Below are 12,707 nucleotides of genomic sequence, written 5' to 3'. Positions count from 1 at the left end.
TCAACCTATGCCCGAAATCTCATAGACACACTTATATTATACTAAGGTCCTATTACCCCCCAGAACTTATTTTATTAATAATTTTTTACCCCTTTTTAGCTTACGTGGCACTATCTTGTGGGCCCAACGATGGTTGACTTTTTTTTTGAACTAGTGCCACGTAGGCTAAAAAGGGGTAGAAAAGTACATATAAAATAAGTTCAGGGGGTGTAATAGGACCTTAGTATAGTATAAGTGTGTCTCTGAGATTTCGGGCATAGGTTGAGGGGGTACTTGGGTATTTTCCCTTTTTATTTCATAAGATACTTTCGCTAGATTCTAATTGAATATTTTGGACTATTTGTAACTACTTTATAAAATTAGTTGGTAGTTTTTAATAATTAATTAGTTGGTGGTTAAGGAAGATAACATTAAAATTAGTAAGATTTAATATTTATTAGTTCATAATTAGTTACACTAGATAATTTAAAAGATCAGGCAAGAGAAACACTACCTGCGACGTCAACTAGAAGGGACTACTATCCAGGTAATGCTTCAAACTCTTTGATTTCTTTAGGTAATATTTAGTATGTTGCAGTGTTATTGATTGGGGAAGAAAAATCAAATTGAGAAGAGGTTGGAATTGGAAATTCCTCATATACACTATAGTGGGTTTCATTAAGAAGTTTGAGTTAGAGCAAAAGTTAAATGTTAAAAGGTTGGTCATTCATTTTATTTAATGATGTGCTGGGAGAAAGAAGTTGCAAAGTTCAATTACAAAAGCAAGGTTTGTATTTTGATTGAGAAATATATGCACGAGGAGTTAATATTTTATCTGGTATTTGTGGGTTTAAAGAAAATGGGAGTTCAACATTTAGCGGTGCAATTGGATTATAGTTTTGCAATTGGTTTCTTGTACGAGTAATTGGTCTCTCAAAATAGTCAGTTTGACTTTTTAAATTAACTAAATTTTCATATTAAAAATAAATATTTTGATATATGGAGATAAATAATTAAATATTATGTGTATGGATTTATTTAAATTCCATTGAAGTTATGTTAATTGTAGGAATTATGACTTACTCTTAGGTTTGAACTATAGGAAATTGATTAAAAGAATTACGTGAGTTTTTTTAAAATGCAACCCGATAAAGGGTCATTTATTTGGTAAAATAAAAGTATAAACAACAGAAAAAAAGTGATCTGCATTTAACGAGAAAAAGATAAAATAAAGCAAAACAAATATGCAAAGCTTAAAAAGGAAGAACTCTATTTCAACTACTCTGATCTCTTCCCCTAATTGACCCATCTTCTCCTGATTGGAATCCAGCTTACAGATCTCCATTCATCTCTCAACAGCACAAACTGCAATCTACACGACACACAAATTTGGTGTGAAATCATTTTATAGCCAAAATTCTCACTGACGCTGTGATTCGAACCAATAAAAACTTATTCAATTTTAGTGTAGATCTAAATTTCAATAGAGATACGAGATGTTCTAGAGATTTTCAGTTCATTGTCCTTTGAAATGGCCTCAAATTTACGGTCTCGAGATCTGCCCAAACTTCATCCAAGCTAAATCGAGCTTAGTCAAAATAAGTCTTCCATCCCTTCGATTGGCATTTAGTTTTCTTTAGTTCTGACCTCTAATTTATTGTCCTAACAAGTTGAACCACTAAAGGAGTTGATACCACTGCTCAAGATAACAAAAAACAAGTTTTATTCCGAAGTCTACTAAATATTTCACTGTTCTAGTTCTTGCATATCAACTCAATTTGTTACCCAATTCATTGTTGTTGATACATTTACTTAACTCTATGTCTCCCTATTGTATCATGTAGTCCTTATTTTGAACTTTTATCATCTGCAAATTAGGAATTTTTTATTCTTCTCATTCCACAATTCCTTTAGCCTTTATGGAATCTCCTGCAAATTGTGAAATTGTTGCCTATTTATACATGCAAAATTAACAATATGATTTGTTAAAAAAGTCTGCTAGGGAGACCCTTCCTTGAATGTATGTTATATATCCACCTCCTTACTAATCATTCTGCTTTGTATGTACCTAACGTCCCAAGCCATCAACCATGGAACCTCCCAATTTCCATTTAATACTTATTGAGCCAATAGAGAGTCTGTCTCAATTACAATCAGCGAAACTTGATTATTATGCAAACAATAATCTAGGACCATTATTGAAAGCTTTAATTTCAGACTCAATAACTAAAACATCTTTTATTGCCCTGGTCTCAGCATAAAGGAAGTAACCTTCTTCATTTTTTACACAGAAGGCAAAAGAATCTATCCCTGGCCCATTAGTGTTGCATTTATAAGTTCCACTTGAAGGACGAATCCATCTAACAACCTTGTAGTTGATCAGTGGTGAACACCCCTCTAGCAACTTCACAAATAGGGGCCAAGTCTTAGTCATCTCTTTCAAACAAGGATATCAATATTTCACAAATAAATATATGATTCTTTGAATATCCAACATGAAATCTAGCTTACTCATTTTTCCCAATGCTTGATCAAGTTTCTTCTTTTCCGTATGCTCTATCTAATAAATGCAAGAACTACTTTAAAAACTTAATTCAGTTTTGTAGAACAGTCAGCTTTCCACCAATCCACTAAAACTTGCCTAAGCTGAACAACTGGAAAATGCAAACCTGCAACTTTCATAAACAAACATCCACACCTTATATGAATCATAATAGAGAATAAACAAATGCATAAATGTTTCTTATATATTATCACTACAACAACACTCCATAGAATAAGTTATGCCCCTTTAAATCAAAACCTCTCCTATAGGAATTCTTCTGAACCGCATTCTCCACAAAAGGAAAGACACCTTAAAAGGTATGCCTTTTCCCAAATGTTAAAGATTAGATCTATAGGATCTTTCCTCACCTTGCAGCTCCTAAGCAGACCCAATTTTAAATTTCCCAGTACCACTAGGTATCCATCAAGCTTATATCTGCCCTCTGCAAAAGGCATATCTCCCATAACATTTTTAATGTGCCTACAAACCTCCTTATTTAATATAGAAGCTAATACCTCATTATATTGTTTCAACCAGTCCATAATCATGTGAATAGGTAAGATATACTACAGAGCTCCCAATTGTGATCAATTATCAAACTAAACACTATCATGACCTTCTCTTGGTTCCTACCAAATTTCTTGATCAAAATAATGTGTAGCTTGAAGCACAACCTTCCATACCTGTGAACCACTATTCCATTAAACTACTTGAGATCTATGTCTCTTACAATATTTGTTCCACTGAAATTAGCCCATAAATAATAAGAAGTCCTAAACTTCCGCTAAAGTTTTGCGAAAAGTATTTGGACACATCAAATAAAGATCTAAACCCCAAACCTCCCTCACACTTTGGAACATAGATATCATCCCAAGCACTCGAGTGAGTAGCTGCCATCCTCCTTAAAGTTCCAAAATAATTTAACAAAAATCCTATGAATATCATAACAAACACATTTCAGAGGGCTAAGTGCAGATAAAGGGTAAATAGGCACAATTTGCAACACATGATTTATCATCGGCCGACTCAAAATAGTAACTATTATGCATACAGTAATAGTGATTAATGTGCATTGATTAATAATGTGAAGTTCTATATGTACTTTATTGTGTGATTGTGTGACTTGGTTGTGTGTCTTGGATAATCTATGTGTTCTTTGTGAATGGTATGGAATTCAGAGACCATGAAATTTATAATATTGAACCCTCTCTATCGAAGTAATTCCTTGACTAAAGAAGACATGATGAAATATTGTTAAGGAATTGAACAGTGGTGATAATAGGTGATAAATTAACAATATTATTTTGGATCAAGGTGTCACGTTCCGACATGGTATTATTGGATGAGGATGTCACGTTGTGACATGGTATTATTATATCGGGGTGTCACGTTCAGATACAATATTATTTGATTAGGGTTTCACATTTTGACAAAGTTTTATTTGATCAGGGTGTCACGTTTTGACATGGTATTATTGGATTGCAGTGTCACGTTTTGACACGATAATAATAAAGAGGAAACATATTGAATCAACTGAATGTTGTCGATCTTAAAGAACCCATTTCCCAAAATAGTATGGTGTGGAGGGATGAGTGCTCATGTGTTCTTTTGATATAGTCATTGATTACGTACTTGCTTCATTTGTCACATGTTCATTCCAGTTTTAGTTTATCACCCGCCAAGTGATATAGTTGATTTTATACTATTACTTTATGCATAATAGTTACTATTTTGAGTCGGCCGATGATATCTACTTAGTACATGTTTTCCTGTACTAAGCCCTGCTTGTGTTTTTCTTTTGTGGAGTCCATCAAGTGTACCAACAACTTTGAATTGCCCGCAGCTCCTAGGGTGAAAGGGGTGGAGGGTTAATAGGATTTTACTTTAGTTAAGGCGTGTCTATGAGATTTCGATTATAGTCTAGGGTTTACTTGTATCTTATCCCGCTAAAATTTCAAAATTCCTAAAATTGGCCAGACCTCTGACTCTTTTTTTCTTCGTCCTTCCAGTTTCGCCATGAATAACATATTTTCCTTCTTTCTTCCGCCTCCTCCTCTTTTTTCATTTCATGCGTCTTCCTAATTTTTTATCCGTTTCTTTAAAATTTAAGGTACTGCAAACGTGAATCTTTTCGAGTAAATTATATATTTGAGACTATTTAGAGATAATTAGAGTTGATCTACATTGAATAAGCAATGTATACTTCATATATAATTAAAGTATATTTAGTTTTTCAGCGTATCGTAATATATAGTCAATTTATAATTCATATATAGGTAAGCTATATTATATAGTCAGTATATACTTTATAGAAAGGATCAAAAATACCCTAAGACTATCATAAATAGATCAGATTTACCCTTTTAATCCATCAATTCATCACCAATTATGGATTCATCCACAACTTTGAATCGTAAACATAATAAAATAAGAAAAAATAGTTTCTAACCTATGGCCGAGAAGATCCACTTTAAAAGCCAGCCACAAAATCAACTTCAAAACCCAAGCGCAAAGTGAAGAAATATGTGAATCATTTCTTACCCTACGCGCGAAAATAAGGGGAAATGGCTGAAATCGAATCTTAAGAGAAATGAGGGGGAGATTAGATATTAGGGATCTTATTAGTCTGCATGGAAGTGGAAAATCTTTGGCGCTTATGTGGCATCCATATGGATTTTAGGTGGAACTTAACCTACTTATGTTAATTAAAAGAGGTAAGTATGACTCAATACTTTGACGGGAAGGGTAATTTTGAACCACAATAAAGTTTATGGCAATTTTGAACCATTTCCGATAGTTTAGGGGTATTTTTAGCCTTTTTCTTATACTTTATATAACTTTTAGCAAACTATAGCATATAGTCAATGTATATATTGAATATTCTTTTTAATTATATAAGTATATCCATTTGTAAACTATTACTAACTTATGTTATATATAATTGAAATTATTTCTAAAATATAAGACCAAATGAAACACTACTCTTAAATTAAGTGTTTTTTTTAGTGAATTTCTCAAAAAGTCTCACATAAAGATAGAGGAATTAACTCGTATCCTACTCACACTCTTCATTTGCTTAGCGTAAAAAAATATTTGAAGAAGCAAAAGTCGTCATTGGAGGGTTAATCTCATGATAGTTTCCCTTTTTGTTAACTTCCGATTTGGATTCCTGTATGTTTTTCTACTCATCGTCATTACTTGTTTATCTATTTTAATTTTGCTCTATTTTTTAAAACAAATGAAAAAACTAAACAAATTTGATATGTATGAAGTTTTGATATTTTTTATGGTGAATTGATTTTTTGGAGGACCTCTTTTAGTCTTCATTCTTTTCAGAGTTAACATCAAGGATGAAAACAAGATTTCTGTTTGTTTTTGTATCCTTAATTCTGTTTTGATGAAACTAAAGTTAGGGATTTTTGTGTGTTTGTGTGGGGGAATGCATGCTTCTGCTAATAGATTTATATATAAGGGAGATTGTCCATGAAAATTGAGAGAATTTGAAAAACTTTTTTTACTCCAAATCACTCGCAAAAACTCAAAAACAATTAACCACAATTTATATTCACAACCAAACACAACTCTGATATTCAACCAAACACCAAACTTCGAATAATGATAATTGAAAATTCGAGTTATTTTTGAGTTTTTTTTTAGTGATTTGGAATGACAAAAAGTTAAATCAACTTGAATTTTATGGCAATTCATTTTTGTTATTCGGAGTCTTTCCTTTTTTGCCATTGATATCAGTGTCAAAGGAAGAAAAAGGTTAAGTTATTTATGAATTTTGAAATAAAGTTATAGAATGAAATAATATATAAAGTTTCTTGTCTTGTGAAAATTGAAGTTGAAATAAAGGTATGAAATTTGTAGAGAATCATATAACTAGTGCAACGAGTAATGCATATCAGTTTTTTTGGAAGTTATTTCTTCCCTTTCCTTTTTCTTTCAGGTGCTCTTTCTTGAGGAGATGAGTATTAGATTGCTGAAATTTGATATATATGATATGTTATTTGTAACTAGTTGTCAGAATGGATATGGGTGATGTAGAGATGGTGGATGTCAAAAAATATATCCTTACTAGTGATGTCCTAATGTCCAATGAGTCATCGGTCAAGTATGCAAATTGTGTTTAGACCGAATTCTTGATTGGGATAAGCATTGTTGAGCTTATCCTCTACCTCACTTCTATCATTCTTCAAGTCCTATCTCTTTGAATCACTCTTATCATTGTCTTGTCCTCGGTATTTCTTATGTCAATCAAGTCTTCTGTCTTAGCACCATTTTTGTACTTTACCGAGGATTCATTTGACACTAGGACATCACTAGCACGGAATTCTTTTCGGCATCCACCATCTGTACATCACTGTTATCCATTCTGACTAGTTACAAGCAACATATGTATCAAATTTTGACGTTCTAATACTCATTTTCTCAATAAATAGCAACCAAAAGAAAAATAAAAGGGAATAAATAAGTTCCAAAAAAACATATATGCATCATTCTTTCCAATAGTTACATGATTCTACAAATTTCATACCTTAGATTTTACAAGAAAAGAAACTTTATATCTTATTTCATTCAATAACATCATTTAAAAATTCATGAATAACTTAACTTATTTTCTTTCTTAGTGGCAGGGAAGAAACACTCCCAAAAAAAACACGATTGGCCATAAAATTCAAGTTGCTTTCACTTTTTCACTTCAAATCACTCATAAAAACTCAAAAACAATTAACTCCAATTTATATTTATAACCAAACACAACTCCAATCCTTAATAATCACTATTCACTATCAAAAAAAGTGAATTATGATTGAAAACGGGGTTGTATTTTATTGTGAATATAAATTAGAATTGATTGTTTTTGAGTTGCTGTGATTGATTAGGAGTGAAAAAAGTGATTATACAAAAAATTATCTCAAATATCATGGACAAAGTCCCTTATATATAAAATCTATTAGCAAAAGCATGCATTCCTCCACACAAACACACGCAAAAAAAAAAAACTAAACATAATTTCATCCAAACAAAATTGAGGATACAAAAACAAATAGAAAAAATCATGTTTTTTATCCCCATATATTAATTATATACAGAATTAAAACTTAAAAAGGGTCCTCTCATGGACCAATTCACCGGGGCAAAAAATTAGAACTTCATCCACATCTCAAATAAGAATAGTCTTTCGTCTTTTTTTAAAAAAAACAGGGCAATGTTCAATAGATCAACAAGTAATGTCGATGAGTAAAAAACCATACTCGAATCCATCAAATTCAGCAAGAGGTAGGAATCTACAATCAAAATAGGAGGTTGATGAACTATGTAGCTTAAAAGAAAGAAGCAATTGTCTGTTTAACCCTCCAATGACGGCTTATGCTTTTTCAAATATTTTTTGGCATTAAGTAAATGAAGAGTGTGCGTAGAATGTGAGTTAATTCCATTGTCCTTATGTGAACCTTTTCACAAAATAACTGAAATGACATTTAATTTAAGATAAATGTTTAATTTTGGCCTTATATTTAGGAATATAAGTTTCAATTATATATAATAAATTAGTAATTAGTTTACAATAAATATAGTTATATAATTTTAAAAAAAATATTCAACATATTTATTGATTATATAATGTAGTTTGCTAAAAGTCATGTAAAGTATGTACTGACTATATAATATATCGTACCTATATATGAGTTATGCACTGAGTATACATTATGATACACACACCAAAAATATGGTTTAACTATATAAAATGTATACAATGACTATATATGAAGTATATATTGACTATTCAATCTCGATACACTCAAATTTACCTCTAAATAATCTCAAATTTTAGATATGAAATCCTCTCGATGTTTCATGTCTTTTGATATATAATTCGCTCAAAACGATTCACCTTTACTGTACATTAAATTTTATAGAAAAGTAAAAACGACTAGAAGACAAAAATTATTAATGTCGAATATGGAAGGAAGAATAAGAATACTAAAAGGTTTGGTCAATTTTAGTAATTTTGCAATTTTGCCGAGATAAGGTACTAGCACTACCTAGATTATGACCAAAATCTCATAGACACGTGTTAACTAAACTAAGTTCCTAATATCCCTGAGCCCATTTTTTATAATTTTGTACACCTTTTCAGTCTATGTGTCATCCAATCATCTCCAACATATCTCAATTGCGTGTACATGGAGTGTGTCACGTAATCTAAAAGGTGTATCAAATTCCAAAACAAATGAGTTTGAGGTTCGGGTAATAGGACCTTATTTTAGTTAAGGTGTATCTTTGGGATAACGATCATAATGTAGGAGGTACTTGTGCTTTTTCCAAATTTTAGCTAAAGTTTTGTAACAAAAATAACCGAATGGTCATTTCTTATCATTTTTTTACAGTTTACGTGATTGAAATAGTTCTAAATAATAAAAGGTATTCATATCAGTCGTTTGCTTTAAGCCTAACTGATTTATAAAATTAAAAGGAAGAAACTATCTAATTACACAACTTTTCTACCATATTTATTAATTGTCTATAACAAATTATTATATTTTTTCTCACTAATTAATAATTTCATATCAGACTTTAAGTAGATACACCAAGATACATATTTTTGCTATATACTGAAATATGGAGAGACAAGCAAGAACATGAAGGTGGCGAGTAAGATTTGTCTATATATCTCAAATATATGTGAATCATACAAGATACATATATTTGATGTGATTCTCATGCAATCATGATACCGATTCGTGAGCAAGATATAGAATGGTTGAAACAATTTAATTATATTTTACATACATCTAAGAGTTAATTGTATCTTTATATACACACAGAGTTTACAACATGTTTTAGACAATTTTTCTTTATATTGAACTTATTTTAAATTGCTTTATATTGAAGTAAGTCCAGTATGTTGAGTTTCGTTGAACCAGGTAAGTTTTTCAGATTTCCCAATCAATCCTATTTTGTTTGTTATTCCAACTTACATACTTGTACATTCAATGTATTGATGCCACTTGGTATGCATCATATAATTATGCAGGCGCAAGTAACGAGGATCGGCATCCAGCGACACTGTTGATCCAGATGAGCACTCTAGAGTCAGTGGTGAGCATCCTTGCATTTCGGAGGACTCTTTTAATTACTTTCTATTTTATTCATTAAGATGTTGTGGGGTTTTTCTCAACATCCAGCTCAGTACTAGAGGCTTCATAGATAGACAATCATATTTTAGTCCTTGGTCTTTAAGTATTATTACTTATTAATAAGACTTGGGTTGCCAGTTTTGGACAAATTTGAGTGTTTTAGTTTTAAAAACACTCTAAGTATTTACATTGTCTTCAGTTAAGTTAAGTTTATGACTTTTTTCTTTCGTTGAGTTAAGTAAGTAGGACCAAGGATCCACTCGAGGCCACAATGGTCATCGATTGCTAGCCACTCCCAGGGTGTAGGATCGGGGAGTGACAAACTTGGTATCAGAGCACAGAGATCAAGAGTCCTAGGGGGTCTATGAAGTCGTGTATGTTTAGTCATAATTATCAGTGTGAAGCACACCATATCTATAATTAGAAGGCTACTACATGTAGAAATTTCTTCACTTCTTTCACACTCTTTTCATGCGTTAGAGTTTCTCTCTAAAAATTTCTCTCTGATTTGTGCTTGCGCGTGTATCAAATAACTATGCCTCCACAAAAAGTAGCAAGACGTCGTCCATCTAGGAGGAATGTGTTACATCTCGTTTCTTAAATTAGATGTGCTTAATCTAAGAAAAACAAGAAGAATCAAATTTGGAAATAAGTAAGGAAATCTGGAAAATTTCCAGATTTGAAAAGTAAGTTTTGGTCATTTTCAAAGGCCAAAGCTCTCATCTTAGGAAGATTTAGGTGAGTTCTTTATATGTATGGAAAGCTCGTCAAAATATCCTTCCAACGTCGTCGAGTTTGCAAGTATAGGTCGTATGAGTGAGGTATGACCTTCATAAGATGGACAGTTGAGTAAGGCAAGTTCCAAATCCGAATTTGTTAAGGGTGATTTGGTCTTTTCCTAAAGTCATTAATTAATTTTGTTTGGGGATAATATGTTGGGGTCAAAATGGATCTCATTCATTTTAAGCGCTTAGGAAAAATGGACTAGGGCTTTGAAGGAAAAGAGAAAATAGGAGAAAGAAGAAGAAGACACAGGAACGGAAAGTTTTAGCTTTGTGGATTTCGTCAGGGGTGATACCTTACAAGGTATATGAGATCATTCGGTGATGGGTTCTTTCACCCACCCTCTAACTTGATTCACTACAGCAATTAGAGTTAAATTGAAAGGAAATCTTGAATCTTTTGATGAAACGTTTGAAGTTCTTGTTGATTGAATTGTTGTTGATCGTTGTTAGTTGTAATCCATGTTTTTAGACTTTTTTTGGGTCTAAATTATTGGGTATTAAGTTAATTGGGGATCCTAAGTGTTTGGGGTTGAAACCATGGGAGATTAGGAAGATTCAGAGATGAAAAATGAAAAAGAAAGTCCAAAAACCCATTGGATAAATGTTCGGTCCGTGAATCCAAAGCTCCACAAGACAGAGTTTATTTGTAAGGATCTGGCGAGCCGTGCTTGAGGAAAGCCTCTGTCCGTCGAGCTAAGGCGCTTCACGCCTCTTAGAGCGCCAAGAACCCTGGAGACCCCGTTCTTTACTTATCTTTTCGTACTAACTCCTAAGTGATGTACCCTTAATTCCTAGTTTATTCCAACACTATAGAGTACATCTAAACATCATGAAATCATCCATAAACATGAGATCATGATCCTTAAATCCATAATCCAATTCAAGGAAAGTTCGGATGAAAGTTAAGGAAGTTAAGAGCCAAGTCTAGAAGTTATGAAGCGAGTCAAAGTTATCAAATTTTATAAAGTCTTTCATAAAAAATTTCACTTTGTTCAAGTCAAGAAAGAGTAAAGAGTTGAGTTCGTTTCTCAAAATCTATAAGGGAACTAAGTATTCCTTAAGATTCAGTTCCAAGTAAGCAAAGAGTATCAAGTTGAGTTCACTTCTCAAGAGTTATAAGAGAACTAAGTAGTCTCTAAGAGTTCAAATAAAATGTTTAAAACTTTTGAGAAGGAGGGAATCTAGACTTCAACAAGCCTATGGCTAGTTTTAATAGAAGGAAGTGGAAACTATGATTTCCAAGAGAGGTTTTAAAAGCTAAGTTTTGAGCACTAATCTCAAACCACAAAATCAGTATGTTTTTAAACATAAGAGCCAATATATTTTTGGGAGTAGAATTGAGCACTGATATGAGGGATAGTTCAGATAACTCACAGCCCCCATAAACCATGTTAGACACCATGGCTAGATTAGGGTCATACTTTTTAGATGATTCCTTTTCATAGTATACTAGTGGATCCATTAGGCAGTTCAGGTCATGTATCTTTGGTCGGGCATAGGATGCAGCATGCGGTGATTTTTTGTATCATCATTATGCCTCTTAAGTGATGGTTGTCGGTTAGAGAATCTCTCAAAGAAAAATATATTTTTTACATACATCAGTCATTGTATTTTTATATACAGCACTACTGTATCTTATATACATCTCATACATTATATATATATATATATATATATATATATATATATATATACACAGAGAGAGAGAGAGAGGTTTAAGCATGTTTCACTCAATATTTCTTTATATTGCATTTATTTTAACTACATATATTGAATAATGAGTTAGTTGATCCTGAGTTGAGCAGAGATAAGGTAAGTATTCATTCTTACTCCCTTTCAAGCCTATGTTTTGTTTAGCTTTCCAAATCGCATTTTCGTATATTCAACATACTAATGTTAGTTGGCATGCATCATTTTATGATGCAGACGCAGGTAGCAAGGATCAACACCCGGCATTTCGTTGATCCAGATCGAGCTCTAGAGTTAGTGGTGATCCTCCTTGAATTGTGGAGGACATACATTTCTTTTGTTTTAGTAGTTTAGTTTTTGGATGTTGTGGGGTCTGTCCCAACATCCCTATATACTGAGTTTAGAGGCTTTGTAGATCTAGTACTTCAGTTTAGCTATTGTTTCTTGTTGAGACTTGAGTGCCATCATAACCAGATATTATTTGAAGTATTTTCATTTAAACATGTCTTTTTTCTTGTGTAATTTGATTTTAGTGTTTCTCTGAGTTAAGTAAGCTAGGTCAAG

The 12,707-nt window shown here is 32.3% G+C and overlaps 1 long non-coding RNA gene across 1 annotated transcript; it reads left to right on the top strand.

Moving 5' to 3' along the window:
- The first annotated feature begins 403 nt into the window (after positions 1-403).
- On the top strand, positions 404-12,646 carry LOC104648802 (uncharacterized). The gene is made up of 3 exons (XR_742756.4): positions 404-526; positions 9,567-9,631; positions 12,381-12,646. It is a non-coding gene; the product is annotated as an uncharacterized lncRNA (long non-coding RNA).
- The last annotated feature ends 61 nt before the right edge of the window (positions 12,647-12,707 follow it).

This window comes from Solanum lycopersicum, chromosome 8, assembly GCF_036512215.1.
Source record: "Solanum lycopersicum chromosome 8, SLM_r2.1".
Classification (NCBI taxonomy): Eukaryota; Viridiplantae; Streptophyta; class Magnoliopsida; order Solanales; family Solanaceae; genus Solanum; species Solanum lycopersicum.
Note: the sequence above shows the minus strand (reverse complement) of the source record. Positions and strands in the feature narration are given on the sequence as shown.